The sequence below is a fragment of the Ambystoma mexicanum genome, chromosome 9 (assembly GCF_040938575.1).
Source record: "Ambystoma mexicanum isolate Mex_15411 chromosome 9, UKY_AmexF1_1, whole genome shotgun sequence".
Lineage (NCBI taxonomy): Eukaryota > Metazoa > Chordata > Amphibia > Caudata > Ambystomatidae > Ambystoma > Ambystoma mexicanum.
The window spans coordinates 946,383,737-946,396,034 of NC_090931.1; positions in this window are offsets into that span (position 1 = coordinate 946,383,737).

Here is a 12,298-nt window from a genome sequence, read left to right on the forward strand (position 1 = left end):
GCTTTCTTTACTGTGTCGGCCCCGAGCCGGGAGACGGAACACCGCTCACGCATGTCTTCCCTGCTCGGCGGCCATCTTGGAAGCTTTCAATGTTTTTTATGTGTATGGAGGGAGGCTCAGGAGGGGCAACGGGATGTGAATGAAGAGTGAGTGGGTGAGTAAGTGCATATTGCTCTAAGGGGAAAAAGAAGGGGAATTAAATGTATGTCTCTTGTTTTTTATGTGTCATCGTTTTGTTGGTCAAAAACTCTTCCATGTTCATGGGCCTCATCACAAGCCCGGCGGTAACTGTACCAGTAAAACTGGCAGGTTGCAGCCGTACTTGTGAATTTTACCGGTGCCTGACTTCCTGGTAACACTGGGGTATTCTGACCCTGGCATTCCGAGAAGTCAGGCGCCGGTAAAGGTTAATCCCCATTCGAGTACCATAGGACTCAATGGGAATGGGGATCAGGGAAGCGCAGGCACAAGTGCCGTTCCACTTGCCTCGCCTGACCCTGGCTGGCGGGATGGCACCGACTAGCAGACTCGTAGTGTACCAGTCTGGCAACGACGGTGCCGGTAGGCTTTACGGCGCCATTGTAACCGGACCGGTACACTTGTAATGAGGCCCCATGTATCTTTGACTATTATATGTATACACTAGATTGAGAATTATGCGACAGTGAATAAGTGGTCACTCAGAAACAGAGATCCCAGGAATGGAGGGAGAGATAACGAAAAGGGGTCCTATGATAATTAGGGGAACTTAACACCTGAGCCTAAAGTGACTAGCCATGGGGATAGACACCCCGCTATTCCACATTTGCAAGCACCTTCGCCTGTATAGTGAACAAATTAAAAATACCACAGCCAGTGGGTGACAGAAACGAAGGGGGAGGGATTATCACATGCCTCGCCAGAGGATGGGTCATTTAATAAGGGAACATTAGACCACCGGTCCACGTACATGACAGCAAAATATAAAGGAAAACAGAAAATAGAAGGGAGATATTAGACCTGTGGTGGATGTTCAAAGACTCCAGCTGCAGAAAAAAGAGAGAAGGGTTGGAAAAATTAACAGTGACGGGAGGAAACGCAGGAGAAAAGGAGAAGGGAGCACAAGAAAATGTATCCATTGTTCACAAGTCCAGCTGAAAGGTACTCCAATCCGATTTATGTGTCAGGAGAACGTGCACCAGTCATACCGAGAACAGCCCCAACACCACCTTATGACCCATCAACCACTATGCCCGCCCACACTGGAGTGAATACTCGAGATCTTGAGGTGGCATTAACTTCCACATGCTCAGAATTGGCTCGATTACTAGCGGTTTGTGAGGGTCCCAGCCCCCAAGTAAAATCCCACCCATACCAGAGGACGAATAGAAGTCAGGAAATTTCTTATTCAGGATTAATAGTGCGCCCATACATGCCGTGCTAGTGGAACAAGCAGGGGAAACAGATAGCTTTGAATATGAGAATGTAGGATCAGTAAGGGACGAAGCATACTGGAGTGACTTTGATGAGGGGGAGAAGGGAACTGTGGGGGGAAAGCCTCAAGTACAATGGGCCACCCCAAGAGTGGAAGATACATGGGAAGGAAGGCTTAGAAAAAGAATGTGGACGTTGGCCCTAGTGAAAAAGAAGGGTACAGGAGTGAAGGGGGGAAGGTAAAATCAAAACTACAGATGCCCCTCATCCACAAGGGAGCGTGTAGGCCCCACTAGGTCCCGTGGGCACAAATGGACAAAAACAACCTTATCAAGTCCCTCCCTCCATTCACGGTGAGCACAGGAAAATTGATCTATGCCTTTGAGAAAAATACAGCAGGGGTGCCCCTCACCATAGGAGATATTAAAAGCCTCTTGGTATCGGCAGTGGGTGATCAAGCCGAATCAGTGTGGGTGAAAACAGGTTATCCGGATGTGACTATAAGTAATGACACTCGTGATGGGGCATCATTCAATAATGTTGAGCACAAGTTTGGGATGCACTGCGCAGAACCTTCCCTGATACCCCCAACTTACACTCCATAATGCAATTCACAATGGGGGATGAGGAAGTTGCTGCTCAATTCATTCTTCGGGTACAAGAGATGTGGCATGCAGAAACAGGCACTGTGTGGGACCAATCCACATCCCTATTTTATTTTATAATCAAGCACGGGTTACCAAAAGAAAGTACAGAAGGCCCTTGACAAGATACCAGGAATAAAAGCAAAAGGTTGGCCTGAGATTCAAAGCATCATAGTGCACCATTTTAGGAGGATCAAAGCAAGAGAAAAGGAAACTATCCAGAGAAGGTTAGCTGAGGAAGCAAATCTCGTACAGACAAAATGAGTGAAGGTCGCGGCGGTAACATCAGCGCCACCTTCGGAGCAGAGGGTAGAAGAGGGGGTTGTCTTTGCGGCCGCACAGGTGAGAATGGCAGCGGTGTGGGCAGACAATGGGTAGGAACAGTGGGGAGGAGAACAACAATACATGGGACCCCAGTGGCAAGGAACACCCGCAAGAGGATGAGGTGGGTTCTGGGGACCGAGGGGATGGGGTTTGGGAGGATCAGGCCCTATAGGGGGGAACCAAGGGCAATGTTCATCGTGTGGGATTTGGGGGCACTTTTCGCAGGAAAGCTGCAGCAGACAGGGAGGAAACTATCAATACAATCAACCTTATTACAACCAACAGCATTACGGGAACCCCCATCCAGGGAGCCTACAGGGCCCACCCAGGGAGCATTTGAGATACCCCAACCTTATCCCCAATTGCCACCACAGATGCCTGGCCCCAACACTTACTGCCACCCTCCTCATGTGATGCAGGCACACCAAAATGGCCCCATTCAGCAATACATGCATAGTAATAACCCTTTCGCCGCCGCCCAAAATGGCCCCTGCACCTTATCAGGGATCATGCGTGCTTGGAGAAGACACCTTTTCTTGTCCAAGGACAGGCACCTATCCCGACTAGGACAGCCCACAGAGAGCACTTGCGTGTCCAGTACTATCCACTTCCTTGCATCCAGAAGAGGAACCACTGGTGGGGGCAGAGAAAGGGAACAAACAGTTCATCTTTATGGTGGACTCGTGGACAGAGAAGTCATGCATTTGTGAAGGCGATTTTCTGTGATCTGGCCAAATTCTTGATACGCAAGGGTTCTCTGGTGCTGTGGTCATGGTTCCGTACACAGAAGATTTGGACATTAAAATAGGAGGGAGAGTAGTATGAGCACCCTTAATGTACAATGAAAGTTCCCCTGTCAATTTATTATGAAGGGACTTACTCAGCAAATTAAACATGACCATATAGTTTACCAAACAGGGATTATCTGTTCCACCCCTGGCATGTGTTCCCTTATTGCAATGTTGATCATACATGCCATGGTCAATGAAGTAAAGGTGAGAGGAATACCCGTGAACCCCAAAATGTTTATTTATGGAATTCGAGTGCTAGCCAAAGCAGTACCTGAACTTACTAGAAAGGAATGGAGAGTGCCATCAGATTTTGTTTTCCGCCCCGTAGCAACCCCAGAGATGGTTGTTGGTACAATTTTTGTCCTTAGATTTGGAAGGGGTGCAAGTGTCTGCCAAGAGAATTGTCGATATAGGTACGGAGATTCATGGGTGCGAATGGCACACAGTAGTATGCATTGACCCCATTATACCATTGCGTGAGTTAACTGATGAAGAACTGCTCACAGACGATGACACTGATGGGGAGATTGTGTTAGAAATTGGTATCCCCTGTGATATTATGGTACAGAATAGAAAGGTACCAAGCCCCGTCATGGCTGTCATCAGTGGACCACCACCCTTTTGTGACACAGATATGCAACAAGTCCCACCCCACCTGTGGAACACCAACCCCCATGATGTAGGATTATTGAGAGAAGTGACCCCTGTAAAAATAACACTTAAACCAAGAGCAATACTACCCATAGTAAAACAATACCCCCTGTCCAGGGAGTCAGAGGAAGGGATCCAAGAGACACTGCAAGCACTCCTAGAGCAAGGAATCATTGTCCCCCTGAATTCTCCATATAATATGGCTGTGTACCCCATTAAGAAAGCGACAGGAGGGAGTTGGCCTATGATCCAGGACCTCTGCCCCCTCAACGATATTGTCCAAAAGGAGTTCCCCCTTGTCCCAAATCTTGCCTCCATTTTGTGCAGCATCCCAAAACAGGCCACCCATTTCACTGTGGTGGACCTCAAGAACGCCTTTGTCTCAGTGAGCCTTGACCCAGAATCACAGTATCTCACAGCCTTTATACTGGGTGGGAGAAGGTATGAAGACTGTTGTTTGTCCCAAGGGTATTGCAAAAGTCCAAGTAAATTCAATAGGATATTGCACGAAGATCTTGGCAATATTCAAGTTGTGAGCACCATTATTCAATACGTGGACGATCTCCTAGTTTGCAGTGAGAGTGAAGAAAGTTGTCGGAGAGATTCCATTATCCTCGTGCAACACCTCGCATAAAAATGGCACAAGGTAGACAAGAAAAAAGTACATTACTGTTTGGCAGAGGTCCTGTACTTGGGCCAATTGATTTCAAAAGATGGCAAAAGAATAATTCCTGAGAGGGTGGCAACAGTGCGCGCCTCTGCCAAACCGAACACAGTAAAAGACATGCAGAAGTTTCTGGGACTTTGAAATTACTGTAGGGCTTGGATCCTAGTTTATGCAGCATAGACAGGGCCCCTCTTGCAAGGTCTAAAAGAAGCACAGAAGGAGAAAACACACATCATTTGGACAGCAGAAATGCAAACAGCATTCAATCATCTAAAATAATTAATATCTACTGCACCCGTCCTGGGCACACCTGATTATGACCAAGAATTCTACCTTTTTCTGCACTCCAGTGGTACCCTAATGACAGCAGTTCTGACACAAAAAAGCTCTATGGGCCACACGCCCCTGGCCTATTACAGTGGCACACTCGATTCAGTAATGCAATGTCATTTCACTTGCGAACAGGCTCTTGCTGCAGCCACCTTTGCCATTGGAAAAATGTTCAACAATTATCATGGGCTGCTCCGTCACCATATGCGTGGAACACGCCCTGTTTGCAATATTAGAAAGATCAAAATCCACCCTCACAACACAAAGAGCGTCAGCGTACGAAATAATCTTTTCAAGCCCCAATATTCATGTGGTTAGATACAAAACTGTAACTCCAGCCACGATCCTTACATAACCATGCACTGTCCAAGACACGGGAGAGCATGACTGTGCAATATACGAGGGAGAAGTTGACGACATTCCAAGAGCAAGAGAAAATGCCTTAGAAGAAGGAGGAGTGTTTTTCGTTGAAGGTTCAGCATCCATTGACCAAGAAACGGGTGGAAAACATGTTTGGGCATCAGTAGTGAGGATGGAGGAAAGAGAGTATGAAGTATTGATCAGAAAATGCCTACCCAGACACTATTCAGCACAAGCAGCAGAACTTGTAGCATTAATTGAAGCTCTTTACGCAGCAAAGAGTTGTGCAGTGGCCATTTATTCTGACTCAGCATATTTAACCACAATGGTACATGATGGGCTATCGATAAGGAGGAGAAGGGGGTTCAGAAGAGTTGACGGGTCCCCAGTACAACATGCAGAACTACTGAATAAATGGATTGAAGCATTTACAGAGTCCTCTGTAGTAGCAATAGTGAAATGCCAGGCACGCACACACAATGTAGACGAAATATCCTTAGAAAACACGGCTGCAGATGCGACAGCCACAGAGGCAGCTTACCTTCCCATACCCCTGAGTACAGAATGTATCATAACGGTCAAATGAGAGGAGCTAAAAGTAGAGGGTTACAACACACTGCCCATTGGCCAAGTGATAGAGTGGCAGAGCAGAGCCCCACTGACAAAACATGAATTATGGACCAAACGGGGGTGCACCCAATCACCCACTGATCTGTTATGGAGGCAGGACATCACAGGTAATATTGTCATGCCAGTAGAGCTGTTGTACATAGCATTCAAACTACACTTTCCCACCCGCAGTTCTAAACAGCACATAGCCACCGATCTCCAGAAGGATTGGTTCATCCCAAAACTCCAGGAATATCTCCAGCAAAATGGTGGTTGAGTGCACAACGTTTCAGGTGTTCAATTCAGGGATGACCCTAAGAACACTGCGAGGTACGTTGCCCTGCCCTGTAGGGCCCTTCCGTGAGCTGCATATAGATTACTTAGACATGGGAGAATGATGTAAGTGCACCAGATATCTATTTGTGGTGGTGGTGTGTCCCTTCTCGCGATGGATGGAGGCATGCCCTGTGCCCACCCAGACACGAAGTGGGCAGCGATGTTCCTGGTCAGAGAGGTGTTCAGCTGGTGGGGGATAGGTGAAGTGATAAGATCAGACAATGGGACTCATTTTGTCAACGACCTGTTCCAAGAAGTAACATCACTATTAGGAATAAAACAAATGTGTTTAATTGACCACCTGCAAGCAAATGGGGTGATGCAGCCCCCTTAAGAGTAGGTTATCAAAACTGTGTGATTCCTTAAAGAAAAACTGGGTTTACTGTCTGTCACTAGCACTGTTTCAGCTGCACACACAAACTAGCAAAGATCACCACCTGTCCCCCATAAAATAGTTACTGGTCGATGCATGCAAACGCCATTAGCACCAGTGAGAAGGGCTTCTGACACCCACAGAACAGCCACCGTGTTGGGGGAAGAGTTCAAAGAATATCTCACGTAGCTCACACGAGCAATAGGATGTATAGCAAAGCAAATTGTCCCCTCTTCACCATGGTAAGCAAAACAGACGCAAGAACCGTGGCCCAAGATAGCCCAGTACAGCCTCTAATGCCAGGGGAGTTAGTGTACGTACAGAGTTTTGTGCAGAAATGGAACTCTGCAAGGTTCCATGGTCCATATGAGGTGATTTACTGCACCCTGCTTGCTGTAAAATTGAAAGGGTTGCAGTATTGGATTCATCTCTCAGATGTTCCAAAAGCACACGATAGTGTAGCACCAGAGAGTGAAAATAAAACACGAACAAATACCACGGTACCTTAAAAGGTGGCCATGGGTGATCATGTTTAATATACCTGTAATTACTAAAGCGACTAATTTATGCAGTCTCGCTCTCTCTCGCTCTCTCTCTCTCTCTCTCACTCTCTCTTTCTCTCTTTTTCTCTCAAATACCATTTAAATCTTTATTAATGGCCACCCTGTTTTATCCTTCTCCTATAGGTGCAACAATGATGGACCTAGCGCTGCTTAATGAAAGTATTCAGATAGCAGTAGAAATAAAATAAGTGCAACCCAAGCATACAGTTATCATTGCGGGTTGCACTTTAGTGCTATATTGTTCACGATTCTTATGTTTACATTGGGAATTTATTGGGGACCATCTTTTATTTGGGGCCCCCATATAAAAGAAGAGGGGGAGGGAGAAAACAGGATGTTGAACAGCAACATGTCATTAAACTTAACCATGTTACATAAGAATGCAACAGAAGTAACCCCAAATATGTTCTTTCTTGCAAATAACGCAACAGTGTATCTGATGCACCAAATGATACGCTACCACCCCCCCACTATGATTACGGTTCAGCAGACTACCTCACAACTTAATATGATGTGAACCTCAATGTTTGATGGAACGCTTGATGTGTTGCCTTCCCCAGTCCCCAATGCAGAACCAGGTCCCATTTACCCCACCCTGATGTATCAACAAGTAAATGTAAATACTGATGTTTACCAACTGCGTCTTAAAGAATCCATAATGCCTGCCACCACTAGTACCATATGCAGCGGCTACCAATCCAGACTGTGTAGTAACCTAATGGTCGAGTTATTACTATCAAACGTACAACAGACATTATGTAACAACGACAGATTGTGTAGAAGACTGATAGGGAAACAACACTCTCCTTTACATAACAGTAGAACAATAAGGCAAAAACGCCAATATAAATACAATGCTTACCATGGTTTAGGATTAGATAAAGTGGAGGACCTTCACCATCCTGACCAATCTAACAGCTGGTACTCTGATATGAGTGCAACAGGAAGGTGAACGACCAATGGGAGTTGCTGTGTGTGTTCCTTGATATCTCATGCATCTGGGGGGAGCCCAAGGTGTTAGTGCCTCAAGAACTACCTTTAGTAGAGCCACAATGTCTCATCCACCTTGCAATATGTAGGATAAAAGGAACCTTTCAGTCACGCACAGTGAAAATGAAACTTCTCCCACCAGATAAAGGGATCAAAGGGCACGAGCTGTTTTCAAGAACCATTCCTGGGTATAGATGGCACAATTTTTGCCAAAGACAAATGGCAAGATTCAACATTAATGTGCAAGGCTGAGGGGCTACGTGTCCTCTTCGATGAAAAACTGGACTTTGTGGAAAATTCATATGCACACATATGGACAGAACACATCACAAAGCTAACATAGGTCACAGCCCTTGAGAAACCCATCAAGGTACAACAAGAAGAGAATTATGAACTTTGTTTCTATGGCGAAGGAAAAGTATCCATAGGGTCTAACAAACATTGCAATAGAACCATCATTATTCCAGATCATCGAAAAGGTACTGGAGCACTCATGGACTACTACTGGGTGTGTGGCAGAAAGGCATACATGCACCTCCCATCATCCTGGAGGGGCTACTGTGCATTGGCCGCACTACTTTCCGCACTGATGGTCGTACCTGAGGAGCACCTAAAGGGGGCAGCTGTAACTACAGATGGACAGACAGCACCAAGACCTACCAAAACACTGCCCATCTTTCAAATACTGTCAGAAGAGGAGTGGCATGATCACCTGGTGCGGAAAGAAACGCTCCACCAACTACCTCTCCCAATAATCATCTGACTTGTTTGCACAGGTCCCAGATGAATACAAACTTTTCAACTCTGCAGAGCATTTTTCGCCTCCCTTGTGCCCAGCATTCAAACAAGAATAAATGCCAAATGGCTACACATCATCAGGTGGGAGGTGATTCAGCTGGCGAATGACACAGAAGAAGGGTTCAATGACATCAAGGTGGAACTAAGAGCACGCCAACTCATGACAATGCAGAACCGGTATGTCATAGACCTCCTCACAGCCATGCAGGGCGGACTTCAAAAAGATCAGGAGTTCATGTTGCACATTCGTACATTCTGCAGATGCTGATAATGGGACACTATCACACGCGATAGCAGAAGTACACGAGCTGGGCGCCAAAATGAAAAAAAGAGGCTGGAATGAAAGATGATGACTGGATAAGCATGGCGTTTGACTGGGTACCTTTGTGGCTGGGGACGACCATAAAAATGCTGATCCTCATCATCGTGTTCATCTTGCTGATCTTTTGTGTGTGCCATTTTGGTCTCTGATGCTGCGCAAAAGTGGTTCTTAATAGTGCAATGATCATGGTGACTATTGGTAATAGAAATAATGATAAAGAAGTGAAGTGAGTGGGCACCACTTGGTAATAAATCCACTTGTATCCGGTATTAAAAATAATAAACAAAAAGGACACTTTTTCAAACAATTTAAATACTAATATTCAAAAAGGAGCTGGCTGCGACGAGTTTGGAGACACCCAAACTCAAAATACATGTGAAGCAGGAGACCGAGTGAAATACCAAGTCACGCAGCCGCTCTCTATGGCACCCAGCATGGGTATGTGGTTAGTCAAAATTGCTGGTAATTCAATCTTGTAGTAACGGAAATGCATTTAGTTTAGAAAAGACAAAAAATGAGGTTCTGTTGTTTTCCAAAACAATTTTTTATCAAAAATAATCTCAAGGGCAAGAAGTCACTAATATTTTCTTAGTGAGGAAGAAATTGCCACGACTAATTAATCAATCAGACCAAAATTGCCAATGCATTTCGGAAAGAATTTTCCTTCATCGCGGCCAGTCTGAAGATAATGCATTCAAGTTCATAAGCAAAGTAAAACCATTCCAAATTGTGCAAAATAACATGTAAGTGTCATACATCATCATAATGAAGCAAAAAACATACCATTCAGTTGTAGTTTCAGAAGTAGATGAGTAGTCAAGGGAAAGGATTTCAAGTAAAGTAAGAAAAAATAAAAAAAACAGAAAAAACGAAAAAATATAATGAGTCACTATTGTTTGTTTGTTTGTTTATTTGTTAATGCACGACAAACCCGTGGGTAGCCGGGCGCAACAGTTTACATGAAGACTTAAACTTGTTACAATGTTTGGCATGAGTATGTACAACACAATGGCAAAAGAGAGCAAATATATGTGAGACTATATACAATCATATGCATATAAAACACAACAGCAAAAAGCAGATATATACAAGAATATATACAAGCATGTACCCAGAAGCAAGGCATGTCTTGGGGTGTCTAGGCAAAGGGTAGGTCATGGTTAGGTAGGAGGCTGGGTAAAAGTTATGCGTCATTGACACACAGCCAATTGATTATCTTGTGCCTGAACTTCGGGTATGGTTGTTCCGTTCTGAGTTCAAGTGGTAGTTTGTTCCAGCAGTGAGCAGCTTTGAGAGGAAAGCTGGATCCTCCCGCGGTCGAGCGTTTAAACCTTGGAATCTCTAGTGTGGAGGTGTTAGCCGATCTCGTGGGTCGCGAGGACATTTTCCTGTTAATTTTTTCCATAAGATACGGGGGGGCTAGGTTGTTTAGACATTTAGATGTGAGGGATGCTGTTTTAAGTAGGATTCTGTCTGTTATTTGTAACCAGTTGACCTCTTTGCTGGAGTTAGTGATGTGCTCTCTGTACGGGATATTTAGTGCTGCTCTTAAGGCATTGTTCTGTAGTCTTTGAAGTTTATCGGCGATATATTTGTTGGTTCCAGAGTACAGGGGATTACAGTAATCTAACCTAGACATGATAAGGGCATTGGCTAAAGTAATGCAGCTGGCACTAGAGAGGTAAGGTCTATCTGCACGGATGAGTTTGCAGGTGTAGGTAGTGGAGGAGGTGAGGGAGTTGACCTGCTTCTTGAGAGTAAGGGAGGAGTCCAGATAGAATCCAAGGGTTTTTACCACAGACATCACCTTGATCAGGTTGTTATCAATGCTGAAGGATGTGTAGTTTGGGCATAGATTTTGTATGTTGACTTCAGAGCCGAAGATTAATAGTTCTGTTTTATCGTCATTCAGGCAGAGGCCGTGTGCAGCCATCCATGCCTGAATGATGGTGTATATCTTGTTCACCAAGGCTGAGTCTGTCTCGTAGTCAACCGAAAGGGGTATAAGGATATGGGTGTCATCTGCGTAGTTCGTGTAGATGACACCCAAACCGTCCAACTTGTCAAACAAAGGCTTGGTGAAGATATTATACATGGTGGGGGATACACAGGATCCTTGTGGGACACCAAAGGTTATTTTGATGGGGTCAGCTGAGTTGGTAGTGGAGAAGACTCACATGGTGCGATTTGCTAAGAAGGATTGGACCCAGGCTTTGGCATCTCCTGTGAAGTTGGCGACAGATTCAAGGTGGTTGCATAAGACTGCATGGTCCACCAGATCAAACGCAGCCGACAAGTCCAGTAGGAGGAGCAAGGCTGTTTTCCCGTTATCCTTAAGTTCCTCAATTTGTGTCTTGAGGTCTAACAATTCAATGTTGATGTCCAATAAATAAATTAAATCAAATGGAGAGAACAAATTACCTGAGATTGGTACGTTGCATGCAGAGTGTGTGGCAAAGTATAATCGTGGAAGCCATGTGGCGTACGAAAAACTGCCTGACCAGGAATCAGCGACCTTGGAATTGAATCAGTAGAATTGCTGCTATTACAAACATCTGATATCCGTGCACAGAAAGAATTTATACTGGCTCTTCTACAGTTCATTGCAGAGAATTCTTACTTCCAATATTGCAACCACTTTTACTTACAGACCTCAGGGCCATCGATGGGGGCCACCATGGTACCCACATATGCCAACTGCTTTATGTACAAGTTTGAGATGGACAATGTACTAAACAAACAGGAATGGAACAAGGATATTCATTTATGGAGGCGATACATTGATGACATTTTTGGAGTGTGGAAAGGCACCAGGGCAACGTTTGATGCCTTCTTCGAATACCTGAATAACATTGATCAGCACATTCAGTTTACGAGAGAGATCTCGCATGACACAATCACTTTTCTTGACGTTCTCATCAAAAAGCAAGCAACTGGCTACAGCACTACTCTGTTCCGCAAACCAACTGACCGTAATAACATTTTACACTGCCTAAGTTTCCATCAGCCTAGTCTGCTCAGAAACCTCCCATATAGCCAACTTCTACGGGTTAAAAAGATTGTTAGTGATCCAGAGGACTGTATAGCACAACAACTTGAGATGAAAGAAAAATTTCTAGCACATGGT